This window comes from Tympanuchus pallidicinctus, unplaced genomic scaffold (genome assembly GCF_026119805.1).
Source record: "Tympanuchus pallidicinctus isolate F22 unplaced genomic scaffold, pur_lepc_1.0 scaffold4, whole genome shotgun sequence".
Taxonomy (NCBI): Eukaryota; Metazoa; Chordata; class Aves; order Galliformes; family Phasianidae; genus Tympanuchus; species Tympanuchus pallidicinctus.
This window is the reverse complement of record NW_026294758.1, coordinates 22,097,418-22,110,755: the sequence shown is the minus strand read 5'-3', so window position 1 is coordinate 22,110,755 and position 13,338 is coordinate 22,097,418. Positions and strand designations below refer to the sequence as shown.

The following is a 13,338-nucleotide window of genomic DNA, read 5'->3' as shown; positions in this document are numbered from 1 at the left end:
GTTTCTATGTCCCTCTATTGCTTGCTTGGTTTTCTTTTTTGTTAAAACTGAAGGAAAAAATCAGAAGACATTTTCACATGGATTTACAATGAAGTTGTTGAGAACCAGGAATAAAAATTATATGTCTTTTCTTTTTTTATCATTTGAGAACTAAATTAATTTGGAAGTAGGAGTTAAAAACAGTAAATTGCTATGTATAGGCTTAGAAAACACTTTTACTCTCTGGGTCTTTACCTTCTGCCATAAGGTAAGCAGCTCTTTTCAGACTGAAACAAAAGAGCAAGCAAATGACTCCTCCCAAGCATCTATCGTAGTCTGTAAAGCCATCCTCCTTCAAACTAAAAAGGAGTAGAAAATTCCTGATTAAATGCTTAAATCAGTAACTGACAGCTAAACAAATCTGCAAACTTTGAATGTGCGATATGCCTTAATTCTGCAATCGAGAACGTAATCTACATCAACTGTGTGCATTTCAGTGGCTTCTGCATACGACATCTCCATCGGTAAATTCTCAGAGCTTCAGTCCTCAGGTCATCCTGACCTTTCTACAAACACAGTTAAAAGTTACATGATACCACATATCACCAGCAAGCAATGAGTGGTACAACGCAGAACAAATTACTCCCTAGTCTGCTTTGAATCTAATGTTTCCTCCTATAGCAATAATGTTTGCGTTCTGAACCTGTTGAACACTTAGATGTTTAAATGGGCTCATCAGCACCCCAGGTAAAGCAGCTCTCTTCACCCTCAGCTGCATATGAAGTTCAATCCCCTACGTTTTGACTCCTCTCTCAAAAAATTTTAGCTCACTGAGTCTCAAAAAAAAACAAACAAAGTTAAAATTCTCTGAGATTATGGAGTATAGAAATGACAAGGTAACATGAGTCTATCTCTCTGAAACATAAGTCAGCAATTTTTACACCAAGGTAGACATGAAATAAAAATCTTATGTTCAGCGCAACAGGTAACTTACTGCTACTGGAGATTACTGCTCAGAAGGACCCCTCCTCCCCACGTCCACACATTCATCTGTCTTCAGTAAAACTGAAGATTTGGGATTCTTGTCTGTGTATGCATATTTCTCCACTTAAGTTTACATATTCAAGACAGTTACGCATAGTTCCTGAATTCAGTTACTGGAGACAGAATGCATTAATGAAATCTCAACTGAACTGGCTGTGCACTCGCTATTTTAGATGATTTCAAGGTCAGTAAGACAGAAGTGATAAATGAGTTACAATGACTCAAAACCAATAAATCCTGAGGTCCAGATGGGTTTTATCCAAGGTTGTTAAAAGATACTATGGAAGAAGAATGTAGACTGGTGGCAGTAGAGCTGGAAAACTAAATTATTGAAAGGAGGTTTTGGAAGCTAGAGGAAAAGAAGGATGATACTTTTTTTTTTTTTTTTAAAAAAAAAAAAGAAGAAGCATCCTAATATATACTAAGGAAAATAATAAGAAGATATTTAAAAGGCATTAAAGTCAATGCAAGCAATTTGCACCTGGTATAAAAACTCCAGACAAAACACAACTGGGTAATTAATAAACCCTTCAGGAGACTAGGTGTAGCTGAGGGTACTCAGTTGCAGATGTTCCATTTTCCTTCATTGAGAATTCCTTCATTGCCTTTACCTCACTTCCATTTTAGCCAAGATCATCAACAACAGCTTCAAGAATATCAGTTCAATTCTGTCACTGGGGCTGAAAGCACGATGACAGTACTTAACTAAATGGCAATATACAAGGAAAGCTGCTTGTTTTAATAAAAATATTTGTTCCATATTTTGATGTGAAATTTAGACTTCGTCAGTAATTAGAAAAATCCTGCCAGTTTTATAGAGAGATTGTCTTTTGGGAGGGTACAAAAATAGAGAGAATATGTAGAAATAACATATTATTGAAACAAAATTGAAAGAGATATGAATTATCATTATCAATCAAAGCTGGTTTTCCAATCAGATGTTTCAGATAAAATGTATAGAAAGTTTCACAATGTTTAACTTTGTTAAGTTCTGGTACATTGAAATACTGGAGAAAGTCCAAGTACTTGCCAAAAAAAAGTCAGTCAGTCCATACTGCTTAAAGGCCATCAGATGATCATAAGATCCAGGGCATTATGGGTTTAGCCTCATATTTAACTGAAACTTCCCAATTTAATAGGCGACACAAATTTCAAATAATGAATACTTTATCAGACATACACATAATTTTAATGGAAATAATTACATGGATAACATTGTCATTAGCACTGTAGTTTGCAGAACTGAAGGACAAATGTAACTATTTCATTGTCAGAAAGGGATCCGATGGAATGATGTACGATACTTATTAAAAGCTTTAACATCACACAACATGTAACATACATAAAGAATATTATATGGATTAAACCTGGCCAACTGAATGAACATTTTCAAAATTCATATTTCGCTATATTTCAGTTAATGAGATGATAACTTACTGATAATTTTATCAAAAAGTTTTCTCTTCACTATTATTTCAATTAGGATGATAGTGCTGACAAAGAGAGTGCCTAGGCTTTTGCCTCCTTCAGAATATCTCTTACTGCCCTGTATCTTTAGTTCTTTTTCTGTGTATGATAAACAGTGTTCCAGACATCACAGTGTTTTCAGGTGGCAGCATTTCCTTATAAGTAATTTTGGTAGTCCGAGTTTAAACTCAATATTAAGGATAAAATTGTGAATTCAAAAATAGTAGATTTATAATTCCAATTAGAAATAATAATTATATGTTTTCAGAAGAAGCACAGTGTTACACTTGGAAAAAAATGAAGAAATGATTGGAAGCATGTGTATTCTTACATTATTTGATTTGTAATAATGAGTAATTAAATTTGTAATGGCTAGGAAAGCATTTTAATTTGTTACCTTATTTATATTGCTATGCTGCCAATACCATAAGGAATGATAATATTAGGGTAAGGAGGTGAGGAATTTGGATTTGAATTTTGCCACGTCAGCAAATGAAAAAGGCTTTAAACTATTTTTCCTTCACGCTGTAGATTTACCAGTTCTATGTCCACTAATTAGAGGTAGGTCCATGCAATCAATCACCTGCCAGTTTCTGTTCTCAGTTTCTCCAAGATCAAATTTGAGTAATTCTAATATTAAAGTTTCCTGTTCTTTATTTAAGACACGTGGTTGAAAATAAAAGACAATATTCTACATGAAAATACCTTTCTTCCAAAAATTTTTATGTAGTCAGTATTATACTGCCTTGTATGGTAGAACACTGTTTCTGGAACACAAATCTGATTCAGCCAAACAGTGAGCTGTTAGATTTTGGGTTGTTTTAAGTTTTGTTGTTTTTTAGCTATGACTTGGTGAAGTTAAACAAAAGCTTCCTCTAGTCTCAAATTACAGATTTTAAATACATCACACTTCAGTAAGTGCTGGTATCATATTTTTGAAACACCAAGAAAACTTGAAAATAAAATTAATGAAGTTTTCCAGAGGAATATGCCATATTGCTGCTACAAGAAGAAAGTAAATTAATTTTTCCCCATTTGTATGTTTAACAAAATATTTGAAGAATAAATGTTGAAATAATTTCCATTCTGTCATGGTTCTATGCATCTATTAACCATGACACATTCTTTTCCCAAGAGAATGGAAATATATAAATAATAGTATTTTACTATTGTATTAATATTTTACAATTGTTTTGATAATTTCATACATAGGAAGACAAAAGTCTATTCTACAGTCAATATATTTACGTAGGTTGCTCTGAAAGTTATGCCTTCTATTTAATTCCATGCAAACTACAACAAAGAGCAGAATAATGCTATTTGATGGAGCAAATTCTCAGCTAAAAAAGCTATTTTTCAATACTGACACCACCATTATCTATGTATATGTGTATTTTCAGTGATGAACAAGAATCTGCGTATTTAACTATCTGTGCCAGAAAATATGACCTGTTGTCACTGTCACCACTGAGTAAATGCACCACCTACCTCTACCTGTGCTTACATCCACTGTTTGGTTCTGGAAACATTCAGCAAGTGTTGATGAATGTCAGTAGGTTCCATTTTTTTTCCATGTGGAGGAGTTTTATAATACACACTTGCTTTGTCTGCACTTTCATCTCAGACGCCATTCTGTCAGACTGCTCTTCTGCTGCCATCTGTCACATGTCAACAAAATGTAATGGGACATTGGTGGGAAGTTTCAGCTTTTACTGTCATATTGCCAATATCCTCCTCTGATGTCATGGGTCAACATAATAGAACAGGAAGTATTACTTTGGAGTATTCCTCATATTTATGGGTGCAATGATACCGCTGATTTAAAGATGTGGTTACATTATTGTTTGAAATCTGAAAGGAAGTCTAGCAAACCAGAAGAAGAAAAGCTGCATTCTTGTTTTACTTATTGTTATCTTTCAGTTTCTCTACCTTGATAATTTTCTAGAAGACTGATACTACTACTGAAGTAGGGGAAGTATTCATCTGCTCTTGCTCAAGCAACAGGAAAGAGTATACGTGTTCTAAGATAGCCAGTTAAGAGAGGCAAAGTGTGCAGGGTGTTACTGGCATGCTTTACTATGAGAAGTACCTAAGATCAGAGCCACGAATCAACCTGTTAGTACCAGAGACCATAAGGTTTGAAGGCGTATGACTTTGAAGTCATGTAGCTAAACTTACAATGGAAATACATGTTGTATATTGTCCCTAAATTATCTTCCATTACTGAAGCTCACTTGTCAACTAAGTTAACTTCTCAGTAACAACTGCAAGCCCTTTCCTAATGCTTATTTCCTAATACTGTTGTGGAAACATGACAAAAGAATTTAGTGTTGTATTAAGCCAGTTGAGAATTTGCTGAAATGGCAAATACAGATGGTGACAAATTTTCTAGTCTTGACAGTAATTTGCTGTCTGCCAAGAGAACTGATTACAGACAAGATCATCTTATAGATTTAATATTTTTCAGAAATTTTAGTTTTCTTAAAAAAAAAAAAAAAGATTTAGAGGATGACAAACATGGATCTTCACATTTCTTAGCTCACAGAGTGCACTTTCTACACTTCCGGCTTTATCTTAAAAACTCAGAACTCTGTGTTTCTTATTTTTTTTTCACATTCTATACATATGGCTTTTTTTTAATCTAGTCTCTTCACTTCAGAGGAGTCTCTGTCTTTCAAATTTAATCTGTTCTCTGATTTATTGCCTAGGAATTCAGCCTACTAGTGCAAGGTCTGCAAGGATTAAAGAAATTGTACTTGCACATTTCTTCCACCTATTTCCTCTAACCATTTTGAGTGGAATTTCTATCTTGTCTGTCATTCAGGCACAAACTCTCATCATTATTTGCAGTTGTTTTCATTTTCAGGACTAAAATTCTCACTTCTGTCACATTTCGATGATGATACCACTCCTTGTCCGCTCTTTGAAATATGGAATACATACAGGTTGCAAATACAAAGTTAAATTTCTTGTATTGTTTCACTGATCTCACATATTTTACTATACCAAATATAGTTTATGCGACCTTCCTTTGAATCTCTTACAGTCCTATTTATTATGTCTTATTTGGGACCAAGAAGCTAACTGTTGTCTGGCCTGTGATATAGAAGCATGCTTGAAAACTTGATATATTGTTGCATCTCTCCTGTCCTCTATCCACTTTGGAAAAAAAGTCCTAAATACATCTGCAAAACATCCATTTTCATCCTAAAATTTTATTATAATTTATTAGAAGCACATTTATGTCATGCTTGAAAAGCACGCTCCTGATTCATTAATAAAACCCCTAGATGTCACTGTAATGATATAAAAAATAGTAAGTGTTGCATAAAATTGTTTCACAACTGAGTGACACTCTAGCAGGTATTGATCAAGATTGGAGAGGCGGGGGAGAAGAGGGGAACGGGGTGTTTTGCAACCTGTCATACTTTGAGAATATTATAGAGGTTGTGTTCCTTCTGCCTTTGCCATTACCTGGATAAATGTCTGAGATCAAATAAAAAGAACTCTAGAAAATACTTCCAGGACAGCATTGTCAAGATAAATGGAACTGCAAAGCAGTTGAAAGTTTACTCATAACAGCAAATTTTGAATTGTTAGGTCAAAGAGAATACAGTACAAGGAAGTGGTCCTTCTGACCACAACCAGGCTCTAAGTGATCTAAAGTATCCCCATGGTTTCAAGCACAAATTTTGTTTGACCTTTAGTTACAGACCATTTCTGTTTGGCAACAAACTTCGAGTCCCCAGTGGAGTGACTTAAGAGAGGTTTCTCTGCACTGTGTTTATGAACAGGAATCTTATTAGCCGTTTTTGAAGTATAGACATCACTATCCAGATCCAGGTCTCAGCATGAAGAATGAATACTTTGAACGAAGAGACTATGTTGAAATCTGCACCCTTTCAGAACTGGAATGTGATGGTCAAGGATGATTTTTCAGTTGGAAAAGTTTGTGCTAGGCTCACCCAACTCAGCATATTCTGCCATTCTTCTATTATTTCAGCCACTTCTCTCTGTGGAGGGGTCTATCAGTTTTCTGAGGGGTCTATCAGTTTTCTGAGGAAGATAGATATTAGATGTTTTCTACTGACACATTCACACATATTTTCCACACTGAAAGTCTCCTTAATATCTCTGCCAGTGGAAATCGGTGGAAAATGCGGCCTAGTTTTAGCAACTGGTTTGAAAAGCTCCTATGAGTTAGTCTTACAAGTCTTTGCTCTTACTCTATGCAAAACACTTTCAAGACTGATGTAAGAATTATTAGCATTTTCTTTGCTCAGTCTTCTTAGTTCTTTGAAATTGACAATAAAAATGAAAGTATGTATTTGTATGCTCGTACACAAATAAACATAAAGCATTCTCTTTCCAAGTAACAAGTGAATGTTTACAAGAATAAAACTGTTCAAATTTTGTGTGTATGCTAGGTTTCTTAGATTGTTTAAAAATATATATGTCATAGATATGACACACAAATTGGCAAGCACAGACTTTTGATTTTAAAATGTTGGCGACAAGTTAAAAACAGGAGTATTTGGTCAGAGAGATCTATGACTGTTTTTCTTCAAACGCAAAACACATATGCAATCTGTGAAATGTTCTACCGTAGGCTGTAGAGGAAAGGGGTGTAACTAGCATTTCCTTTTCAGTCTGAAAATTTACAGGAATGCAACAGCACATCTGTATGGAATTAGCATGGCTTCTCTCTCTTAATACATTGAGATTCATGTGACTGCAAAACTAGAGTCTGTAATCATGAGTCCAGATTTGTTTTACATAATAGAAAACATCAGGACTGATTGTACCTTAGGGTCCAATAATTAAAAAGACTGAAGTTATATTTTTGAAGGAATAAAAAAAAAAAAAAAAAAGAAAGCTGACAGTTTCACAGTATCTTTTATCCCCTACATCTTTAGGTATCCGTTTAAGAAGCTGTTCTTTGCTAACTATATACTAAATTATGTACTTGTCCTTATAGCCATTGCAGATGAATTTCAGACCATCCCTCAAGTTTCACATTTTTTGTATGCAAGTTTACAGGCAGTTTTGGTGACTACCAACTTTCTTATGACACTTGCACTGGTACGTGACCTATCCATCCTACCACTGCTCTAAGTGAAGTGTGCTGTGTGTGACATGCCGTAATCACTGTATGCTTCTGAAATAAGTTATGCACATTTTTAATATGGATTAGTATACGTAGTGCGATCACACATTACTGAAGCATTCCATAAGGACTGAAAATATACGACTGATATTTATTTCCTACACATCTTTTGAGCACAGGGCTTATTTAAACCTCCTGAACCACAATTGAAGTTTCATACATCAAGATTATACTGATTTGAACTGCATATAAATGCAGCATCTGCCTACCTAAAATTTGCAGGTAAGTAAAAATTTCCAGTTTCGTTTTTCATTGGCATTTGCCTAAATAAAAGAACTGCAATGACAACAATTTAACATTTTTATCTTACAGAATGCACAGAATTGAAGTCTGTTTATATTTATTTTTCCATAAAGCTATTTTATTCTGGTAAAAATAAAGTAAAAATTGACTCTAGTATGCAGAAACTATGACTTCATGTCTATCACATAAGGGAAAACAAAATAAATACAACAAAAAACCTGACTTCACTGATTCCTTGTTAAGAATCATTTCTGTTTAGATAGCACTGCTGCATAGTGTGGGGCTTACGAGAGACTGTTGGGACGGCTGCCAAGCTCACTTTACTTTTGTGATTCCACAGATGCAATGATATTTATTGAAGAGAGAGAACATGGGCTTCAAACAGCGATGCAGCCAGAGCAGCAGATAGCACAAACTCCACCACTTTGCTGCCACACTTCAATATTCACCCAATTCATCCCTGCTTTTAAAGCTTGATCTCTCTATGAGCATGCAGAAGAACTGAAGCCTTGAAGGGATTGGGTTTGATACAGTATGTTTTTTTTCCAGGTTCTTGATTCGTGGTGCAGTGCTTGTATGTGTGTAGGTGCAACTCCTGGCAACACTGACTGGTTTAGACAAAGAAAACTGCTTCAGAGCACAGAGTAACTGTGGAGATGTTGTTAGTTTACTGTGTAACAAACAGCACACACGCTTTTACGAAGGTAAACAGATAAAATGTGGATGTGAATACATGGTGTCATCTCGATGAGATTCATGTTAGAATCCCACATTTTATAAGATATTGCTGATGAGAAGGTGGGTCAAAAAATAATGCTCAAAGGCACCTATAAAAGAACAACCATTTAAAAGCATACAGCCATCAAATTATTAACGTATTTAAGTAATTAAAACCACATAGTCTGTGGTTTAGTACCGGATTAAATTTCTCTTGAATAATTGAGCCTTTTCATGTGCTCCACCTACAGATTCCCCAGGGTAGAGTTTCCAGAACAAAGACAAATCAAAATAATTGCAACAATAGACCTGCTCCTGAAATCTGGGAAAAACTACACCAGCCAGACACCTCTATCAAAAGTACAACAGAATATCCAAAATCTCAGTTGTGTTTTCTATTTAATTTGACTTAATTTGATTTCTTTTAAAATAGGCACTGGAGTGTCTGAGCTCTAGGAAGAGGTGACTTCAATCTCCTGCCATATGTACAGATCTTATTTCACTGCTGATTCTTGCACACAGAATCTGACTACCCTTTTCTGCATCTTGGGAAAAAAAAAAAAAAAAATAGCTGCTTATTTTTTGTTTTTCTTTATTACCTTCTACCATTTGATGTTAAATTCTGTAACTGTATGCAGCATCTCATTTCTAGTAGAAGTCTAAACTAGGAACATTTCACTTCTGTTTTTCTCACTTAAAAAGAAGAAAAATCAGTGGAGTGAAGTAATCCACCCTACCCTTCCTATGCTAAAACAATCAATTGGAACAAATAATATGGCATGTTACAGGTAAAATAAGCAAATGAGTCCTGGAAGGATATACTAAGATAATCTGCTCTGTATGTGTTTTCATTTGCATCAAAAAGTTAAAATAGTTACCAATTTAAATGTATCACTAATTTACCCAAGAGTTATTCATTCAGAAGGAAGATATCCTTGTACAGCTGAAGCATTGTATCTCTGAAATATTTTTTGTTTAAATGCATGGAAAATTTCCCTCATAAAGGATTTCATTAATTAGGACTGATTTTCTTTTCTCTTTTCTCTCTTTTCTTTTTTTCTATTCAGTTTGCTTCCTTCTCTTTTAAATTTCTTTCTGGTTCTATTTTAGTCTCATAATGATATTTTCACCTCATCTTTTCAATACACCTCGTTAACATACACTATATGCATACATTTTTTAAAATCTGTAGTGAAAACTTTGCTTTGAAACCACTGCTAGAATTATTTTAAATTCAACAGATAGTGAAACATGCAGGTCTGCAGGACTCTGCGTATGTGAGGGACTGTTTGTTGAGTAGTAGTACCTGAGGTCTTAACTGTAGACCAACTTAAAGTGAACTAACAAAAAATATGAATCAGAAATAGAACTTTAAATCCTCGTAACATACTCCAGTTGCATGGAAATTTTACAAAGTATAGGCATACAAGAGATCGTAAATACTTACTGATTTCTTTTGATTGAGAACAAATTCAGAGTTGGAATTAATCAGTTTTCTCTCATCTTGCTCATCAAGTGTTCATTCACTGCTAAACTGTGGGAAATTAGAGGAAAAAAGGAAGTTAGGTCAACTTGTCCAATTCCCTGGCTTCCTGAAAAAAATGCAAATAAAAACAATTCAACTATGAGTGAGTTTCTACGAGAGAAAAATAACATCAGAAAAAAGTGAAACTTACAAAGAACAAGCAAGTTCCATACAGATTTTATGTGACAAATAACAGAGTAGATGGATAGGAAAATCTATGTTGTTTTAGCAATGCATTTGAAACAGACTCAACTGTCAGTCTCCTAAGCAGGGAAGACATTATTCCAAATTAAATTGCCACAGAATGAGTACGTCATTGCTTAAAGGAAATGTGAACTAATAGTTGATCACCCGTGAGGTAACAAGTACTGTTTCAGACAGATGCCCCGGATGCTTTACTCTTCATTATTTTTCTTTAAGATCAGATAATAGATAATTTATTTGATCTGCAGATCAGTGCCAACCTGGAGAGAGAGCAGCAGGACAGCATTAGAATTCAAAATGATTCAGTAAGTTAGATAAATGGTCAAAAAGGAAAAAAAAAGGAGGGAGAGGGAGTATGTGGCTCAGCTAACTGAAATGGAAGTTTTTTGCTGCCTCTGTAGCACTTGTGTGGAAAAACACAGCATATATGGAGTATAGGAGAATACTGTAAGGTAAAAGGAGTCAATATTATTCATGATTTGGAAAATACAGGTATCCTCTGACCTCTAAACACTGTGGATCTCAGATTGTAAGATAAATAAATAGATCTTTCCTCTCTGAACAACTTGGGCACAGACTAAGCTAGACAACCAATTTCAGCTTTGAGAACCTCATGCGGTGAATGAGATCAGCTCAGCAGAATGAATCAAGATCGCAGGAACAGATGAAAATCTGGAAAGTCTGAAGAAAGATATGGACACACACAAAAAATGGGATAATATTATCCAAGAAAGTAGAAGGTAAGAAGATTCTGGAAATAAAAATTGAACGGGGGGAGAGGTCCTTAAAATGAAGAAAGTAGGATTTGCATTGGAAATTTTTTTTAGTAGTAAGCACATGAAAGACTGCCTAGGAACCTACAGATTATTGGGAAGCAATAAATATTTCACAATTTGCTTTATCAAAAGAGAAAACAGTCCAGCAAAAAGAGGAAAGAACACACTGCACTTCACAGGTATTCCACCCAACACGTTTATAACACAATTTACCCTTTTCCCGTGTTTCCATTTTTTCAAATGCTTTCTGTCACATCTAGATGTTTGTGTTTTGAATGCTCCAAAAGTGTCGTGGCAAAAAGTAAGGTGAGAGTATTTGTACTCCTGTCACAAGTGATGTTGAAATAATATTGAAAGGATGCTCACATTTAGCAAGAACTCCTACTTTGTGGAACAAGTCAGTCATGTAGGTGGAATTTGAAACGTAACTGGAAAAGGAGAAAGAAAAACTGAAATCCCTGAGTGAGAAGGGATTCTTGTTTCCTACTGGTTAAAATCCTCTCAGTGATGAAAAATGTCAAATCCATAGCATGTGAATAACAACAGTAAGAAGAAATAAATGTTTTAACTTTTTTTTTTTCTTTTTTTTTCCAGTCCTGACACGCCTCTTGTTGTCTGTGCTTTTAATACTGGTACTGTTGTTGTTGTTGGCAGCTTCTGACAATTTCAGAGTAAGGCATTGGTGAAAATGATTGTAACTGTCAGTGAACTGTTGCCACTGAAAGACATCCATTTTTAGTCCTAACATAAAATATTTGCAGCTGTGAGTTTACTTGGATTCTGCTTTAGGAAAGTGATAGTATAACAGCCCATACTTTATCTTTGTTTCCAAATGTCAAAATAGTAAGATGCCCTTACTTAAAAATAACTCTCACCCCCGTTTGGAAAATAAAAAGTCAACTACATGGGAAAAATGCAGATTCTAAAATAACCTGCAATAAAATAAAAGGTTTTTCTCGGTGAATATTTTCTGCACAGAGATGTACAGTTACATGCTTCATGAATATCCACTACATATAACATTGACCTATTCTTACTAGAATTGGTCAGACTAGAAATGGAACTTCAGCTAGAGCAATTCATCCTTCTGCACAGGCCACTTGACGTCTATGCATCAAGGCATCTTCCATTTATAACAGCTACAGAATGGGATGGGAGGAAATCTCACCAAATTCACATGCTTATTAACAGTTGGCAAACGAAGCCTATGACAGTTTTCCCAACTAGTAATCTAATTTTATCCTAAAATATATTCCTCCCCTTCTTTCCCCTCCCCTTCTTTCTTCCTTCTTCCCATTTTCCATTCTTTCTTCCCATTTTTCCTGTCTTTCCTTTCTTCCTTTCTTCCAGAAGTGCTACTGGCTAAAGAACCCACAATTTAGCAGTTATTCTTTTCCCTTGTCCATGCTTTTTTTGTGCAGCTCTTCAAATTTTTCTAATCTTTGTCTTGTGTTGTATCTATAAAATGTAGTAATGTTTCTCTTTCTAATAAAAAATATCTTTCTTGATAACTAGATCACTTGAACATGTATTTATACAAATCTTTTATATCATACTCCTAATGGAATTAATATTCCTTATATTTGAATGCTGTATAGCCTTGTGTACTACGTCCTTTCAAAATTCTAGAAAGATGCTGCCTAGCTCTCTTCTAGCTTCAGTGCATCAGTCTCTGAGCCTTATCACAGAATCACAGAATGGCCTGGGTTGAAAAGGACCACAGCGATCATCCAGTTTCAACTCTCCTGCTATGTGCAGGGTTGCCAATCACCAGACCAGGCTGCCCACAGCCCCATCCAGCCTGGCCTTGAACGCCTCCAGGGATGGGGCATATCAGCTACGTGCATATCAGTTGTGGCATTCTGCTTTTGTTGTGTTCAGTATCTGTTTCATGTTAAAAACTAATTCAAAGTTTATATCTCTTGGATTTGAGCCATAACTATTTTTTTTTCCTCTAAATCTTCACTGTGTATCTGGTTCCTTCTATTGTCATCCTTCTGTCATTGTTATTTAACTTCTTTTTTACTTTTTTTTTCTTTTGCAATTTTTACAATATCTAGCTCTGTTTATCTACTGGGAATTATTTATCTCTGTGCTTCCTGATATCCAAGGCCCTAAGCTTATCTCAGATCAGCCCTTTCGTTTTTATTCTTTGGAGGCTATCTGCCTATTTGCAATTTTTCTTGAGATTTATTCACCCGCTGGAATCCTCTCTC

At 35.1% G+C, this 13,338-nt stretch overlaps 1 long non-coding RNA gene across 1 annotated transcript; it reads right to left on the bottom strand.

Annotated features, from left to right (window-relative positions):
* Nucleotides 1-1,446: 1,446 nt before the first annotated feature.
* LOC128089552 (uncharacterized) lies at nucleotides 1,447-10,146 on the bottom strand. The gene is made up of 3 exons (XR_008210548.1): nucleotides 10,065-10,146; nucleotides 3,979-4,148; nucleotides 1,447-1,703 (listed from the first exon to the last, which is right to left on the bottom strand). It is a non-coding gene; the product is annotated as an uncharacterized LOC128089552 (long non-coding RNA).
* Nucleotides 10,147-13,338: the final 3,192 nt, after the last annotated feature.